At 43.5% G+C, this 15,829-nt stretch overlaps 1 protein-coding gene across 2 annotated transcripts in view; it reads left to right on the top strand.

Annotated features, from left to right (window-relative positions):
- The first annotated feature begins 1,947 nt into the window (after positions 1–1,947).
- GALNT1 (polypeptide N-acetylgalactosaminyltransferase 1) overlaps positions 1,948–15,829 on the top strand; it is a 182,833-nt gene continuing 168,951 nt past the window's right edge. The window contains exon 1 of one of the 2 annotated variants that reach the window (XM_072605284.1): positions 1,948–2,085. The gene's annotated coding sequence lies outside the window, so the exon portion shown is untranslated. Of the gene's footprint in view, positions 2,086–2,805; positions 2,944–15,829 lie in introns of those variants that run through there. The other variant, XM_072605283.1, reaches the window with a different exon arrangement.

The raw sequence follows: 15,829 nt of genomic DNA, 5'->3' as shown, positions 1-15,829 counted from the left end.
CATGATGTCAACTTGTGGTTTTCTAGGTCAATATATAGCCCAGGGATCCACTTATGTTTGATGTTGCTAATCTAACTTTTTTTTCCTGCTCTATTAAAGAGGCTTTAGTAAGAGGAAGTTCATCCAAGGGCTGAAGCATGGGAATGCTAGGCTCAGGTAGGGCATCATGGCAGAAGAGGCCTGGTCATGTGGGCTGGGACCATGACAAAAAGAGCAAACAAGAGAAATAGTGAACCTAGAAGCCAGTCTAGGGTAGAGGATAGGAGGAAACTGCTACGAAGGGCAAAGTCAAACCACAATAACTGGACTAAAGCTTTGCCTCAGGTAAAAGAGGGAGAGAATTGTCATCTATCTGTGTCTTTTAGAGTAACTAGAGGGGGAAGATACCAACAGCAAGCTTCTGACATCGAAATCTTGGTAGGTTAAATACGGAAGGATCTTTCTTATCCAGGAGTTAAATTCTTTCTCAAGAGGGAAGAAACGATCAACTCTTTGTTGCATCAAAAGTGCAGGGTTTTTCTGAAGGATGGGGAATAGGCACAGGAATGAGGTATGTGCCATAATAGTGGGGGTCCCACAATAGAAGCTAAGCCTTGAAAGCATGTTTAAGAAAAACAGACATCTGGAAGTCCTGTCAAACTAAATTCACATCATGTTTTTTACAAAAAGCCTCCTTTCCTCCTAATTTCCCTATTACCATTGGGTAGCACCATCCTTCCACATCCAGGCCCAAAAATTAGTTGTCATCCTTAACTTCTCATTAACATTCTCCCTCACCCCCAGCCCATTCAATCTGTCGCCAAGGCCTGTGGACCTTGCAGGCCTTCCTCACCTATTCTGCATAGACCAAATTTTCTCTTCTGATTGCTACTATCCTGGTAGTGCAGGATCTCATGGCCTCACTTCTAGCCTGTTACAATAGCTTGCTGGTTGTTCTCAGGACCACTCCAGTTGTCCTTCATCCATCTGGGAAAGAAGCAAATCTGATCATGTCAACCTCGCCACTCCACTCGTGGATAAGACAGAAAATCCTGCTTGATATTCAGAAGCTTTCATTTCATAACTGCCCCCACCCCAAGTGTTCCTTCACCTGGCACTTTCCAGAACACATCAATCGAGGGACACCGGCTGCCTGCATCTGCTGACTGCAGACAGTTTTCGCGGCCTGTCCCTCGCCCCTGGACCGCTCTCCTTCCTTCTCTCAGCCTTGTGGCTTGCTGGTTTCCTCTGGGTTTCCCAGCCTTCCCTTCCTTCTGCTAGATCCACCTTTCCCTGTATACAGCTGTCTGCGTGCGGTGCTGGGACCATCTCTGGCCAGCACTTAGCACAGTGCTTGTCCTGGAGTAGGTGCCTGGCACATGTTAAATGACTGGCATCTGGAAGTCAGTACCCAGTCCAGAAAGGAGTGTGGCAAGGGCAAGCACTTGCCAAAGGACGCAGGGAGAAGCGAGACAGCTCCCTAGAGCCGGCTTAGAGGACGTTACAGCACTACGTGGAGACACAACTTCTCCTTTTAAAATCATCATAAGCCTCTAAAGAAAGGTTCTGTGCTGCTCTTAGAAAGCAGGGGAAATGAGAATGGGAAGAAAGAAAACAAAACACAACACAAAACCTGGAGCCCGTTCTCTGGGAAAAACGGGTGGGTGCCAAGCCCACCTCCAGCAAGGATCGTAGCTGTGTGCCTCGCAGCTGGGGTGAGGCATCTCACAGACCTCGGACACCGTCCTCCAGACAGAGGGCAGGAGAGGAGGGGGAGCGGGAGGAGGAAAGGGCAGGAAAAGGGGAGGGGGAAGAGAGAAGGCACCCAAGAAGGGGAAGAAGGGAGAGGGGGAATGGGCAGGGAGGTGTGGAGGGGAAGGGGAGGAAGGGACGATGGGAAGGAAGAGGAGGGAAGGGAAAGGGGGGAGGGGAGAGCGATGTATGGAGGGAGGAGAGGAGAGAATGGGAGAGAGGCGGAGGGAGGGGCCCGGGGACGAGAGAAGCGAAGGGAGAGGCGCCGACAAGAGGCGACAGCGGCGCGGCGGCCGCCCTCCGACAGCTCGCAGGACACTCCGCACACCCACGTGGCTCTCAAGGTGCATCCGGGTAAGCAGGAGTGGGGGCGGGACCGGCGACGACGCGTGGAAGTAGGGAGGGGACTCGCACACACGCACCGACCCTCGTAGCGCGACCGTCCGCGCTCCGAGAGCGGCGGGGTAGCTTCCTCCGAGCGCCCTGCAGTGCTCCCCTCCCCCACCGCTCCCTCTCCTCCTCCTCCGCCTCCCCGTCCCTCCTCCTCCCCGCTGCGCCAGCTGCCAGCCGCCAGCCGGAGCGGGGGAGCCGGGCTAACGGTTGCCGCCACCGCCAGCGCCGTGGTCCGGAGCGCCGCCCGCCGCAGCCAGTCCGCGCGCCGGCCCGGGGAGGAGCTCCCGAGGCCATGGGAGCCCGGCGCTTCTGAGGGGGATTCGGCGGCGCGGGGGCCCGAGAGCAGAGGCCGAGCCCGCGGCGGGGACGAGCGGCTTCAGCAGCGGCGGCGGCGGCGGCGGAGACGAGCAAGATGAGGCACGGCCGCCCGGGGGCGTGCGGAGCCGGGTCCCTGTGCGCGGCGCCCTCCGTGTAACCCCTGCCGGCCGCGGACCCCTGTGAGCCCGGGGCCCGCGGGCGCCCGGAGCCGGCCTCCGACCCTCCGTCCCTCCCCTCTTCCCCCCGCCAGCCGGCCAGCCTGCCAGCCCGGGGCGGCTGAGGGGCCGCGGAGGAGACGGCGGCGCGCTCCGCGGGGCAGCGGCCGGGAGTCCGCGGCTGCGGGGAGGCGGGGAGGCCAGGAGCCCAGGAGCAGGAAGGGGCGCCCCGGGAGACGACGCCAGCCCCGGCCCCGGCCGCCTGCACCCGCGTCCTCCCGCACCGGCCCGGGGCAGGGCCCCCTGGGACCGCGACCGCGACGACGAGGACCCCGCGGAGGACGAGGTGAGGGTCTCGCGGGCTGCGCGCGGGACGGGGGGCGGGGGCCGGGAGGAGGCGGCCCTGGCCGTGACCGTGGCCGTGGCCAGTTCCCCCTTTTTTGTCCTGCGTCTCCGAGGGAACTTGTTCTGACGCCCTGCGGATGCTATGGAGGGGCGGGGGGGGGGGGCGGCTCCCTAGCACTGGCCGCGGGGTGTCGGGGTCACCTCCTCCCGGGCCGTGCTCCTGCTCACTCCGCCGGGCCCCCAGGGTTGTCGCTGCGCTCCGGTCGTGCGGGGAAAGTTATCCGAGGTGGGGGGGAGCCTGGTGGACTTTGGCCTCCTACGGCCTCACGCCACCTCCTTTCTCTTACTCGGGAAGGGGAGGTCACCGGTGCCTGAGGTCGGACATCCCACCCCCATCCCGGGCCCGGGGGCCCCCACCTCGTGGCCCGCCTGAGCCGGGATAGCAGGCAGCTCGTTTTGGGCAGCCGCTAACAGCGGCGAGTTTCGGTTCAGCTGTAGTTTGACATTAAGTTTAGAGTTGCTTTTCTTTACAAAAAAACGGAAGTTTTTGTCTTTAACAAACGAGCAGAAAAGCCCTGCACCCTGGCTTAACGTGGCCGTGGCACCGGGGCTCCCCGGGAGGAGTTTGGGGCCGCGGCGGTTCAGCCCCGGACCTTCCTGTGCCTGGTGTGTGCGGGAGAGGGTGGGGAGGGGATGCTGAGGGTCCGCAGGTCCGCAGCCGAGCCCCTTGTGGCTCTGAGCAGCCAGGCTCCCCACACTTGCCCAAAGGCGGTAGGCCTCGGTGAGTGCTGTCTGGCCACAGATGAGTGACCCCTTCTCCCCACCCCCGTCGTGTGCTCAGAGAGTCTTGGAGCTCGGGTATGACAGCACTGTTGATAATGTCTTATCTTCCCGGACCATTAAGAAACTGTTACATGCCATATTGGCCGTGAGTCAGTATCTTAGAATTTTTCTGGAAGTCGGGGTGGTTTGCATTGAGTTTTCTGCGTTCTTACCTGGGTAGGCTTGCTGGTGGGGGAGGAAATTTATGTGCATGTGTGTGTGCTCTGTGTGGCTGTGTGACCTTGGCCTCATTATGAGCATAATGCTCAGCCATCTGAACTAACCAGTCCCCAGACGGAGGAGATTATGGTTTTGGGGGTGTGTATTTAGTATGGTGCATCCTCCTTGGGGTGAGGAAGTGACCCTCACCCCCACAGGCTTTGCCAGTGGAGTACAAACCCTGACCAGTCCAACAGTCTTAAAAGGCTTTCGGTCAGGAATGGATTGACTTTTGAAGACCACTCTCAAAAAGTTTTAAGAGGCTCCTCATCAGCGTTGGCCAAGCAATCAGCAAGCATTTATGAAGCACTTGGTAAGAGTTGAGCATGGAGAATACAAAGAAAAACAAAAATAACCTGCTTTCAGGGCACTTGCCTTTGGATGGGCTGGGGGGAGTAGATACATGGAAAGGTATACCGAAGATACAGAGGGTAGATGGAGGGTTACTTTAGAGGGGAAGGCACTAAGCCTCTGGGGAGACCAAGTAGTACTTTTTTTTTTTTACCATAGTTTGTTAAACTGATTCCTAAGACATAAAGGGGTGGCAGTTTGTGTTGGGTGAGACAGTATTCATGCAGTGAAATCATTCTTTTGAGGGATTTTCATCTGTGGTACAGAAAAGAGGCAGTCTGGTGTAGCTGATTGACAGAATGCTGGACTTGGGAGGCAGAGGCAGAGAGAGAGACTTGGTTCAAAGCTGCCCTATTAGCTGTATCAACCAGCGCCATTCATTATATGTGTATTCCCTCATCTATAAAATAAGGATAATAACCACCTGCCTCAGTTGTTGTTGGGAGTTTTTGTGAGGTTTAAATGAGATAATGTATGTCAAGGACTTTTCAGATCTTAAAGCACTGTGTAACTCATTTAAACAAAACGTTTATGTTGGCAGAATGGAAGTTCCTTGAGGGGAAGAATGATGTGTAGTGACAAAGTATTGTTGAATTCTAGAGTTGGAAGGGACCTCAGAGGTCACCTGGTACAACTTCCTATTTGAGACATGAATTCCGTTTATGTGTCTGGCATGAACTCATTCTCCCATTTGAGACTGAAGCCCTGACTAAGTTCTGGAATAGGTATTACCTCTGATCTCTGCCCCTTGCTAGAATAATTCTAGACCATCTTCATTTAGTCTGCTTATAGTACATAATTATTTTAAACTACCAAGGCAGCAATATTTGACTAATAAATCCTCCAGTAACAAAGCTCCATTATAAGTAAGTTGGTCATGTTTTTAAAAAAAACTAAAACCTTCAAAAATCACAGAATTAGGATAGGCTGGATCATAAGATCATAAAGCTGATTTCTTTTAAGGAGTGGGTTATAAAACTAGAGAGCCTTCCTGGATAGTTAACAGATAAGTGATTGGATAAAAATTAAATTTTTATGTCACTGTGAGCTTCAAATCTCAAAGATCTGGGGGTTCAGGTAGAAGAGAAATTTGCTTCTTTTAGTTTTCAGTCAGAAGAACCAGAAATCTGGTCTTTTTGACTGTCCTTTGCAACTCCTTCCCCCTCCCCCCCTCCTGCCTGTGATACCCCTGCTGATGCAGAGAAGCAAGTCTGCATCAAAAACTATAGTTCAAAAACTATAGGGCATGTGTGTTTCAGGATGCATTTTTTGTATTGTCTAGTACATGTGACATAATTTTAGTTAATGATATCTTTGTACTGTAAACCCCCCCTTTTTTTTGGTGTCTAGAACAGGGGTGGGGAACCTGCAGCCTCAAGGCCACATGCGACCCTGTAGGTCCTCAAGTGTGGCCCTTTGAGTGAATCCAAATTTCATAGAACAAATCCCCTTAATAAAAGGATTTGTTATGTAAAAACTTGGACTCAGGCAAAAGACTGCACCCAAGGACCTAGAAGGCCACAGGTTTCCCACTCCTGCTCTAGAATGTATCCCTGTCCCTCCTTTTATTTCTTCCTTTGTTAAAGTTTCTTAAAACAAAGTGTATTGTTGAAAAACATTGAAGAGATCACTACATTGCTCTCTTCACTACTTATCATTTGAAGATTATCCCAATTTCTGATTTAGTGGATAAAACTAGAAAGATCTAAAATGAGAATATATGGAAAGTACTTTGAAACTTCACCAAAAAATTAAGCCAGGGCCATATGACAATTAAAAAAAAAAAAGCATTTTTTTTTTGTTAAAGAAAGACATAAATGATTAAAATTACTTGATTTTAAAGTGGAGAACTGACAGTATATTTTAATTAATGCAGTGTCCTAGGCAGCTCTCTAAGACCATAGGTTGTAGGGAAGATGTCAACCTGAATTGGTAGAGGGAGCATCTTTGTCTGAAAATTTCTCATACCAATGAAATCACAGGTCCAATCCCTCTTGTTAATAAATACGGCAAACATATTTCTTCATGAAAAAGTTTCTGTCTTGTGCAGTTGTATCTGATTCTTTATGTCCCCTTTTGGAATTAAAAAAAAAAAGCTTAATATGCTTTATTAACATTTACCCCATCACTTTTTTAAAAGTCAAGACAATTTAAAAAAAAGCAAAAAAATTAAAATTTGATTTTTAAGATTTACCCAATTCCAAAGTGTTCATTGTTCACCCTAAAAATTCAACAATCAGCTTTTAGCCCCAGCAGTTTTCAGCACATCTTAGCTTAGATCTCACTCATTTTGAGTTTTCTTAGCAAAGGTACTGGAGTGGTTTAGCTTAGATCTCACCCATTTGGAGTTTTCTTAGCAGAGGTACTGGAGTGGTTTGCCATTTCCTTTTCCACTTCATTTTACAGATGAGGAAACTGAGGCAAACAGGGTTAAGCTACTTGCCCAGCTACTTGCCAGCTAGTGCATATCTGAGGCTGGATTTAAACTCAAGTCTTCTTGACTTTAGGTCTGCCACTCTATCCATTGCTCCACTTACCTGCCCTTATCTATTGTTAGGAAAACTTTAATAATTTTAGATTATTTAAGGTGCAGCATGGGTCAGTGGACAGGGTACAGGATTTGGGATCTGAGCCTTGATTTGTAATCTCACTTCTGTGAGATCTTGGCCATGTCATTTAACTTCCCTTAGCATTACTTCTTTCTTTGTTTCTTCAGGCAGCACATAATTTAAAATGTAATTCAGTTTCACATTATGATGAGTAAAAAGAGGAGAAACAAAGAGAGATAGATGGAAAAGAGGAGGGAAATGTAATTCCTAAAAAACTATATAAGAGCTCAGCCCAAATATCTCCTCTTCCATGAAGCCGTCTGTCTTGAGCCACACTGTTTCTATTCTCTGAGCTCTTATTGCACTTATTGTTATATCACACTTAATTCTACTTTATGTGTTTTGGGTGTAGATTTCCCATCTGGATAGTGACACCAGGGGGCTGGAAATATTTCTTATAGTGTATATAGCAGATAGAACATCTGCTTGTGAACTGTAAAGCACTATACAGATGTAAAGACATATTACTTTTGATAGTGTTGAAAAAATACTTGTTGATAGGGAAGCTTTGTAGATTCTGAAGTATGATCAGATGAACTAGTTTTATAACAGAATCTTAGAGTTGGAAGGAACTTCAGTGGTGTAATGGACAGCTTTTACAAGGTAGCCTTCACTGGAGCTTTTCGAGTGAGCTGGATGACCTCTCCTTAGGATTTTATAGGAAGGTTATGATTCAAGTACAAGTCTGACTAGATGACCTTTGAGGTCTCTTCAAACCGTGAGAGGGTCTAATTCTGTAAAGTCATTTAGTGTAGCTCATTTTTGAAGCTTGTAGTTCATCTACATTTCTCATGTGGCCTTGCAACTTTTCTATTTGAAGAACTCCAGAGCTAAGAACATCACTATCTCCTGAGGTAGTCCAGTCCACTTTTTGACTACTCTAATTAGAAAGTTCTTAGGCTGAGCAGACATCTTCCTTTAAATTCTATCACTTCGTCTATGAGCTGCCTGAATGGGGACCCAGCTAGCTGGGTAACTCAGCTCATCCTCTCCCTTCTCCCCACCCCTTCTCTCCAAAGGAAGGTAAATTTGGATGATTTCTTTCTTTCTCTCTTTCTTCCTTCCTTCCTTCCTTTCTTTCTTTCTTCCTTCCTTCCTTCCTTTCCTTCCTTCCTTCCTTCCTTCCTTCCTTCCTTCCTTCCTTCCTTCCTTCCTTCCTTCCTTTCTCTCTCTCTCTCTTTCTTTCTTTCTTTCTTTCTTTCTTCCTTCCTTCCTTCCTTCCTTCCTTCCTTCCTTCCTTCCTTCCTTCCTTCCTTCCTTCCTTTCTTTCTTTCTTTCTTTTTCTCACCCTCCCTTCCAGCCTCCCTCCATCCCTTCCTTCTTTCCTCCCTCCCTTCCTCCCTCCCTTTCTCCTTTCCCTCCCTCCCTCCATCCTTCCTTCCTTCCTTCTGTCCTTCCCTTGTCTTTCTCAAAACCTTAAAGCCCAGTGCACTCTGAAGCCCATATATTGGTCCCTGACCAAACTCCACTTAATGACTGTTTTGTGGACTCTCCTGGTTTCAGAGTGACTATCTATAATAACTGTTGCTCTTTCCCTCCCAACTTGATTTACTTATATTTTTTTCTTTTGCTCATTAAAGGAGCCTTTCCCTGATTATTTCTTAAAGAGGCCTATTCACTGCATGGGCGTCAGCTCATTCTACATGAGCACCTGAATAGGCCTTAGTTGAAAAAGGCCAAGTTCTCCCATTGCATCCTGGGCCTTCTTTGGTCATCCTGATGAATATTTGGTCACCGGATTTAGATGGCTCTGGAGGAGAAGTGAAGCTGGTGACCTGCATAGCCCTCCTTCCCTCCAAACAAAGTCAAGTGCAAGTCATGTCATCATTTCTCTGATGTCATGGTCTTCTTCGAAAATGATGGATGAACACACAATTACTTGGTCCTAGTTCTACCTCTGGGGACAAGCAAAATAAATTTTTTTCTGTGTAGCAACCCTTACATTCCCTTTTAAGTCTTCTCTTCAACTTTAGTATTCAGCTGATTCTCATGCCATGACTTTGAAATCCAAGTCCAGATCATTCATGGATCTACTTCATCCATTTTTTCCTTGTCCTTTCTGAAATGTAATTGCCAGACCTGAATATATTTTAAATGTGACCCAACTACCTAGGTTACAGTATAGTAGTACAATCAACTCCCTTATTTCAGACACTATTTCTATATTAGATTCTCATTGTTCATTACATGTGAGCACAGATCTGCTAAACACCAGAATCAACCCTTGTCAGAAAAACTTGCCCATCAATCCTTGGTCTTTTAATCACCCTCTAAGACTGCATTAGTAGACATATAAGATTGCGTTATTTGCTTTTGCAGCTGCTATGTCACATTGATGGCACTTAGTTGATTTTGGAGTTCACTAAAGCCCTGGGTCTGTTTCACATGAGTAACTGTCTAGCCATATCTACTCCATCTTGTATTTCCTTGTGAACTTGCCTTTTTTTTTTTTAAAATAGGACTTTATTTTTTTTCCTGTTCATTTTATTTTTTATTAGATTTTGTTCATTGTTCCAGCCCATCAGTTTTTTTCCTAGTCCAATTCTTTTATCCATTATGTTAACATGAAACTTGAAATTACATCTGCTTGGGTTTGAGAGATGTGAAGTACAGAAGGGTTAAAGCCAACCAGGTGTTTACACTACATATATATTTTCAGATTTTGGTGTTCTCCCAAGAGTGAAAGCCCTCTGGAATGACCAAGGAGGGTTGAACTGGCCTGTATTAGAGAACTGAAGCAAGTTAAAAACTTCTGGGACAGTTAGGTTGGGGATCAGGCCATGGCTATTGTATTTCTACCTGGAGAAGATAGGGAAAGCTGGGAGGTTCAGTTTGCTACAAATTTGATAAGGATGATATGCTTGTCTTTAGGTTTTTTATTAAAATGCTGAATATAACAAGGCTAAGTATAGAGCTTCATAGCACATCTCTAAAGACCTCTTTCCAGGTTTATATTGATCCAGCACTTTGGATTTGATAGTTCAAATACTTCCTGAATTCTGCTGTACTGTAATCTAATGAATAAAGCATTCATTAAATACCTACTGTGTACTAGTCCCTGGGCTTTCTCTTTATGATGTTGGGGACAAATTTTTAAAATTCAATATTAAAAATATCATTAAACATCATAATTATATTCCAACTAATTACATTTAAACTTTTTTCAGTGTATAAAATGCAATAACACATTCTTAGTTCCCTATCATAACCATAAGTCTCCATGAAAGGGGAACGATTACCATTCTCATTCACTTTTCCTCATGTGATTATTATTGTTATGTACACCATTTTTTTGGTTTCACTTTGCATCATTTCACAAAAATCTTTCCAGATTTTTTTGTATTCCTCATTGTCTCAACTTAACTGCTTTTTAATATTCCAATACATTTATTCCATCATTCTCTAGCCAAAATTTAATAGGCATAGATATAAAGGCTAACATAAGGGTATAATCTTAGTTGCCAAGTGATTTTGGTTTGAAGATTCACCACTCCTGATGTTTAAAGGAAAGCACATGTTTAAGTTTTGGAGAGAAGTTGAATTATTTATAAGCATTTAGATTCATTGTAACTTGAGATTTCTGATATTACAATTCTTTTTTTAAATTAATGTTTATTGAATTCTTTTTTATATGTCACCATAATTTCTGCCAGTATCCCTCTCCACCACCAGAGAACCATCACAAAATAAAAACAATTTTTAAAAAAAGAAAAAAAGGAAAAGCAGCAGAATTGAAAAAAAATTTGAAAATATGTGCTATGTGCCACACTCGAGGACTTGCTACCTCTTCAAAGGAATAGAATGTGAGTGTCTTCTTGTATCTTTTTCTGTGGAACCATTCTTGATCTCTACCACTTTGACCACCCTCTCCCTCCAGACCTTAAGGGAGAAAGCCTAGGACTCTAGCCCCAAGAGACTTGGGAATGGCAATGTTTTCATCCCATCCCAGTGGTTAGTGTTCTGGCAACTACTCCAGTAAGTGCTATACTCATATCTGTTGAACACTCAGAAAAGAAAGTTCTTGTCATTAAAGGTCTAGTCACTGTCAGTAGGTTCAATATCAGAAACATATGATTTTATCAGTGGAAATTGCATTAAAGAAGAGGCATTACCATCAGCTGTTGCACATCTACTTTGTACTAAGGTTATTTTAGTTTCTGCAGAAATATTAAAAACTATTTCTCTAGTCTAAAAACCTTCTTCAGAGTTTTTCCCTCTTTTAAAGTTTGTAGAAGTTCAAGAACTGAGGTCTTTCTTAGGGAAATAGGTTAAGGGGGATCACCAAATTTATCTTCTTTAGATCCTTGCCTTCTCCATCTCTTGAAGCTATTGGTCTATTGAAGCAATCGTGGAAAGTGCCTTCCTTTGCTACTCAGAAAGGATTGAGATATTGATCTAGATCCCAGGGAAGGGTCTTTTCTTTTTAGCTTGGAGTGATCAGGAAATTAAATTAACACTTTTTATTCTATACCCACTAGAAACTGCAGAAGGGTATGGAATATTTTGTTCTAAAGAGGAAAGGAACTTAAGATGCAACCTAAAATCAGAATTGAATAGAGACTATTTTTCAGGAATGTTAACCTCAAATTGTATTTTAATGTATTATAACTTAGTCTTGTCTTTAAAAGTCCCATGAATATTATTACTTCAAGTCAACTTGGTGATAGAGAAATGTCAGAAGGGGTGGTGGTGAGGTTTGGACTATGGTAGTTCTGACATTTCTCTAAGATAGAAATGACTTAGATATTAAAATAATGTTAAATTAAACAAGATAGAGGACTAGACTTTTTCTCCTGTAATTATGACATCTCAAACCTCCAAAATATGGATTATGTGCAAGAGATGAAGTAATTTCAACTGTTCTCCATGGTCCAAAACAACAAGAACCCAAATAGGGTAAAAACTTGTTGAACCAACAATAGAGAAGGCTGATTATACCTAATACCTAAAAGGTTTATTTAGTACTCCTTCACTATTCCCCACTATGCCTGTGTCAGCAGGATTGCACTGGCTGACCATGAACTTACAATGGAACCCAACTTTACACTCCAACCCCTCTCTCTTCTCTTAGTGCCCTGGAGATGCAAAAGACAGAAATTTTCTCATTATAGGGCAACAATGTTATAGGGCACTGTGTGGCAACAGTGGAGAACTGAGGAAAAGAGGAAAACTAGATTGAATGTGTACATGAGACTCCACCAAGCCAGAGTCAGAGAACCCAGCATCTAGTTGGGGCCAATTCTATCACCCCAGATGTTACAGTTAGGGCAAAGACTAAAGCTGATGAACTTTGAATAGCCCAGCATAGGAGAAGGCTGAGGTACCTGTGAGATCTAGCAACCCTAAAGGAAACCATATCCAAAGGGGAAGGTGTCAGTGAGTGATAGGGTACTACTGTAAGGGAAAAAGAAAAGACTGAAATTGCCAACAATCTAAGGAGGAAGAAAACTCAGTTGAAGACCTTGAGCATAAGCAGGTAGGTGACTCAGTGGATAGAACACTGGGCCTGGAGTCTGGAGGATCTGAGTTCAAATATGGCCTCAGACACTAGCTATATGACCCTGGGCAAGTCATTTAATCTCTGTTTGCCTTAATCCACTGGAGAAGGAAATGGCAGACTACTCCATTATCTTTGCTAAAAAACTCAATAGACAATATTGGCATGCTACGATTCTGGGACTATGAAGAGTCAGACATGATTGAACAACAGCATAAGCAGATCAGCCAGTTGTTAAGATATTAATAATAGAAGGTTATATAACCTCCAGGTCAGGTAAAAGAGTCCAGAAATCTCAGAATAAATATTTAAAGACAAAGGGAACTGAATCAATATTTGATGAAGCAGAAGAACTCATGAATTCCAAAGAGAACATGGAACAGCTGTTTGTTCTTGAATGCTTTAGAAGAGAAATGAGAACTGTGAAAGCAGAATTTGTGGCCCCCGTGATAGTAATAATTAGCAGAACAGAAAAGTTTGAATCCATAAGAGCAAGTCTTACCAAGTGGGGAGAGATGAACTGATTGGGAATGCAAATACACCAAATTAAAGGACAGTCTAGAAGAAGAGAAGTAAAGAGCAGTAACGTTAAAGGAGAATATGATCTTCATATAATCAAAACATACTGATCTCAAAGATAGGATGCATAGAGACAATTTAAAGACAATAGATCTTTCAGAAGAACACAAGTCAAAAAACCTGATCAGCATAATGCAAGAAAGAGTTCAAGAAAGATGCCCAGAACTTCTGAACACAGAAAAAGTGACAATAGAAAGAAAACACAGACTATATGCTGTAAACTGCAAGACACTTATAGATTAAATAAAAATTCCACTGACAAAACATCAAATTCTGCAAATGACTAACGATCTTTATAAAGGAGAGGAAATTGAATAACAGTTTTTATTCTATACCCACTAGACGCAGCAGAAGGGTATGGAATATTTTGTTCTAAAGAGGAAAGGAACTTAAGATGCAACCTAAAATGACCTACCCAGTAAATTTGAACCTGATTATTAATGAGAAAAGGTGGATGCTCACTTTTTTTAAAAGGGACATTTGAAACATTTCCAGAAAGAAAACCAGACCTGAAGAAATTTATGTTTCAAAAAACATAGACAACAAAAATATAAGATGGACAGACATAATAATCAAGGACGACAACAACAATAAAATAACACTGAGAGACCATTGAGATTTCTCTCTAAATGCACACAAGGAGAAAAAGGTGAAAAGCAGATGTAAAAAAAAAAAAAGTAATAGTGGGGAATCAAAGGGAGAAACATCATGGAATAAATCCCACACTATCCTGCCTGCAAGGAGGAAGAAAATTTGTTTTTTGGTGGGACTAAATTACAGAATGGGAGGGTACATAAAAAGGACAAGTGGAAGAAAATAGAGAGGATTATGTGATGTATCTTAATCAAATCAAATACTAACAGTGATGTTACCTTAACAGTGAAGAATGCATCCTCTAGTTCTTAGTAAAGGGAGAGTCTAGAGCCTATAGGATAAAGGGTTGAAAAAAAGGGAAAGAAATGGGCAAATCTTGCTTCAGTAATGGGAGGGGGTATCACTGATGAATGCTTCCATGCAAAAAGAGATTTTCTGTAAAAGGAGATTGTGATCTTGCATTGGGTACAATCTGCTGGTATTTGGTACTTAATGAGATGCCTCTTTCTGCTTCAGGAGAAGGGGAATACAGGGAGCAATTGACACCCAGAAGAGTGGGAGGGCATGGAACCAAAAAGGAGATTTTAAGGCAAATGGGGAAAAAAACGATCACAGAAATGGCAAAAGTCAGTAATGAACAGCACAATCAGGGACATAGGAAAATACCTAACATGGCTCATTCTCCTTTCCATCTCCTGCAGGAACTGGAATTTCTAAGAGTGAGGCACAAAAGAAAAAATGGAAGTTAGGGGCAAGATCTACAAGGCATCAGTATAGAAACTGTTAAGAAGAGGGAACCAAAAATAGTTACCTTAAAAACTTTAATTCCATGATGAAAGCAGAGATTTAAAGAAGAGTAAATAAGTCAAAGGACCATAAATCAAAGAATAAAAGGCCATACTGTACAGAAAGAGAAGAAAAATAATGAAGAGAATGAGTGAAAATCACGTTTTATTTTTTCAAATTTATTTATTTATTTTTAGTTTTCAACATTCATTTCCATAAGATTTTGAGTTCCAAATTTTCTCCCCATCTCTCCCCTCTGCCCACTCCAAGACACTGTGCATTCTGATTACCCCTTCCCCCAATCTGCCCTCCCTTCTATCGTACCCCTGTCTTCCCTTATCTCCACCTTCTCTATTTTCCTGTAGGGCAAGATAGATTTCTATACCCCATTACCTGTATTTCTTATTTCCCAGTTGCATGCAAAAACAGTTCTCAACATTTGTTCCTAAAACTTTGAGTTCCAACTTCTCTCCCTTCCTCCTTCCCCACCCGTCCCCATTGAGAAGGCAAGTAATTCAATATAGTGTGTAGTTATGCAAAAGACTTCCATAACAGTCATGTTGTGAAAGACTAACTATATTTCCCTCTATTCTATCCTGCCCCCCATTTATTCTATTCTCTCTTTTGACCTTGTCCCCAAAAATGTTTACTTTTAATTACTCCCTCCTCCCATTTGCCTTCCCTTCTATCATCCCTCCTCACATCCCACTTCTCTCCTACTTCTCTGTAGTGTAACATAGATTTTCATACCAAACTGAGTGTGCATGTTATTCCCTCTTTAAGCCAAATGTGATAAGAGTAAGCTTCAATTTTTCCCTCTCACCATCCCCCTTTCCCCTCCCCACCTTTAAAAAGCTTTTTCTTGCCTGTTTTTGAGAGATAATTTGCCCTATTCCATTTCTCCCTTTCTCCTCCCAATGTATTCCTCTCTCACCCCTTAATTTTATTATTTTAAATATCATCCCTTCCTATTCAACTCACCCTGTGCCCTTTGTTTATATGTATATAATCCCTCTCACTATCCAAGTACTGAGAAAAACCTCGAGTTACAGATATTATCTTTCCATGTAGGAATGTAAACAGTTCAATTTTAGAAAGTCCCTTATGATTTCTCTTTTTCATGCTTCTCTTGATTCTTGTGTTTGAAAGTCAGATTTTCTCCTCAGCTCAGGTCTTTTCATCAAGAATGTTTGAAAGTCCTCTATTTCACTGAATGACCATTTTTTTCTCTTGAAGTATTATACTCAGTTTTGCTGGGTAGGTGATTCTTGGTTTTAGTCCTAGTTCCTTTGACTTCTGGAATATCATATTCCAAGCCCTTTGATCCCTTAATGTAGAAGCTGCTAGATCTTGTGTTATCCTGATTGTATTTCCACAGTACTTGAATTGTTTCTTTCTAGCTGCTTGCAATATTTTCTCCTTGACCTGGG

The sequence above is a fragment of the Notamacropus eugenii genome, chromosome 4, assembly GCF_028372415.1.
Source record: "Notamacropus eugenii isolate mMacEug1 chromosome 4, mMacEug1.pri_v2, whole genome shotgun sequence".
Taxonomy (NCBI): domain Eukaryota; kingdom Metazoa; phylum Chordata; class Mammalia; order Diprotodontia; family Macropodidae; genus Notamacropus; species Notamacropus eugenii.
This window is presented reverse-complemented; position numbering and strand designations above follow the sequence as displayed.